This window comes from Stegostoma tigrinum, chromosome 26 (assembly GCF_030684315.1).
Source record: "Stegostoma tigrinum isolate sSteTig4 chromosome 26, sSteTig4.hap1, whole genome shotgun sequence".
NCBI lineage: Eukaryota > Metazoa > Chordata > Chondrichthyes > Orectolobiformes > Stegostomatidae > Stegostoma > Stegostoma tigrinum.
This window is the reverse complement of record NC_081379.1, coordinates 14,387,647-14,390,138: the sequence shown is the minus strand read 5'-3', so window position 1 is coordinate 14,390,138 and position 2,492 is coordinate 14,387,647. Positions and strand designations below refer to the sequence as shown.

Here is a 2,492-nt window from a genome sequence, read left to right as displayed (position 1 = left end):
CTTTGCATTTTCAAATATATCTTATTTTATTCAAAAAGCACACAATTTATAGGTGGTTAGTCAGTGTGGTGTTTATAAATTCCTACTTCAGAAATAAAACCAGTTTGTCTCCAAAGATAACAAAGGTAACAAAGCATGGAGCTGGATGAACACAGCAGGCCAAGCAGCGTCTTAGGAGCATAAAAGCTGATGTTTCGGGCCTAGACCCTTCATCAGAAAAGAGGGAGGGGGAGAGGGTTCTGAAATAAACAGGGAGAGAGGGGGAGGTGGATCGAAGATGGATAGAGGAGAAGATAGGTGGAGAGGAGACAGACAAGGTAAAAAGGCGGGGATGGAGCCTGTAGAGGTGAGTGTAGGTGGGGAGGTAGGGAGGAGATAGGTCAGTCCGGGGAGGATGGACAGATCAAGGTGGCGGGATGACTCCAAACCAAAACACAGATTGTAAACAAGGCCTCACACCTAACATGTGTTGTATGACCTAAAATGTCACCCCTCCTTTACAATGATAAAACCTTTAGTTCTCACAGGACAATGACCTGAAAGGAATTTGGGGATATACATATACATATTAATCAATCAAAACCTTCTCACTGATTAAAGACTTAACAGCATTTGAGGTTTGTTTAGTACGTCCTCATCAATGGTCCAATCCTTTGATCATTTACTTATAAATTCTGTGTCTGTAACTTCCTCTCTCATCAACACTTGAAGAAGGAGCAAGGCTCTGAAAGCTTGTGTTTTCAGATAAACCTGTTGGATTATTACCTGGTGTCCTGTGATTTCTGACCTAATCAATTCCCTGACGGAGGCTTAACGCAGATACAAAACAGCTTATTTTATGACCAGAGCCAATGTGGAGCAGATGACAAGCCTGGTGAAGACGTGGTTCAAATACTTGGATCAATCCAGGGGGACCTTCAAGTACACTCCAGACAGAGTATGCCACGTAATCCTCGTGAACAATGCTCTGAACAACTGGAACAGGCAAAGAGAGGATATACGTTCTGAGGAAGGGTCACTGGACCTGAAATGTGAACTCTGTTTTCTCCTCCTCAGATGCTGCCAGACCCGGTAAGATTTTCCAGCAACTTTGTTTTTGTTCCTGATTTACAGCATCCTCAGTTCTTTTGGTTTTTAAAGAGAGGATATGATTGTCTCTGAAAAGCTTGGAAAGTAGCAGCTGCCTTCCGAAGTATTGATTTTAGGTGGGGTTCGTGATCACAGCTACTTAAAATAGACAGTCAATAATTTATTGCAATTATCTGATAGTTTATTGAGTACCAGTAGTTTAAGCATGATAAATTAATTAATTAAGCAAAGAAAGGATGGGAGAGCTCACAGAATCCCTACAGTGTGGAAACAGGCCCTTCGGCCCAACAAGTCCACATCAACCCTCACAGCACCCCACCCAGACACTCTCCCTGTAACCCATCTACACTGCAGTGAGGCAACAGTGCTAGCCACTGAGTCACCATGCTGCCTTTAGAAATGTAACCAACAGGATTCGAACCTGTGCAGGGGAACCCCAATGGTTTTCAAATCCATCACCTTAACCACTTGGCCACGACTACAAGCCCCTCAGTTTCTAAATAGCAATGTGCAAATGCACGTGTGCAATGAAGTGTCAGCTCTGTTATCTGTGTGCCCTAGGGAGTGTTTGTTTGTGGGTGCCCCCCCACTACATGCTTGGTGAAGGGCATCACTGGACTGCCAGTACTTGCCTGTTTACGTAGCTGAGCTTTAAAGAAAGTGGCAGTGTCAGGGATATTGGGATATCTAAGCTATGGTGAGTACTTCCACCTGTGGTGAGTGGGAGAATGCAGCAATGCAGTGCAACAGGGTAATGAGCTAAGCTTGGGAAAACAGTGTGGGAAACCCTCTCAAAAGGGCTGAATCTGACTAGAAATCGGTTATGTCTCTGTGTAAAGTTACAACAGTTCTTTTGGTTGATTTGATCATTCACCTAATACTACCAAAAGGAAAAGATATAGTAGGAACTGCAGATGCTGGAGAATCTGAGATAACAAGGTGTAGAGCTGGATGAACACAGCAGGCCAAGCAGCATCAGAGGAGCAGGAAGGCAAAAAGGAAAAAAAATATATGAACCATATTTTATATAATATGGAACAAACTTGTAGGAATTAACTGAAGCAAGTACCTGGTGCCCACCAGCAATGATGAAACACACAGCAATCATTCATTTCCAAGATAACACAGTGTGAAGCTGAAGGAACACAGCAGGCCAGGCGGCATCAGAGGAGCAGGAAAGCTGACGTTTCGGGTCAGGACCCTTCCAAGCCTGTTTAATCTACAATATTATCAAAGGAAGTGTTTCGGGCCTGGACCCTTCAGCAGAAATGGGGGAGCGGAAGGGGGTTCTGAAATAAATAGGGAGAGAGGGCGAGGCGGATGGAAGATGGATAGAGGAGAAAATAGGTCAAAGAGGTGGGGATGGAGCCAATAAAAGTGAGTGTAGGTGGGGAGGTAGGGAG

At 44.3% G+C, this 2,492-nt stretch overlaps 1 non-coding gene across 1 annotated transcript; it reads right to left on the bottom strand.

Annotated features, from left to right (window-relative positions):
- Nucleotides 1-1,489: 1,489 nt before the first annotated feature.
- On the bottom strand, nt 1,490-1,571 carry trnas-uga (transfer RNA serine (anticodon UGA)). The gene has a single exon. It is a non-coding gene; the product is annotated as a tRNA-Ser (tRNA).
- Between the last annotated feature and the right edge of the window lie 921 nt (nt 1,572-2,492).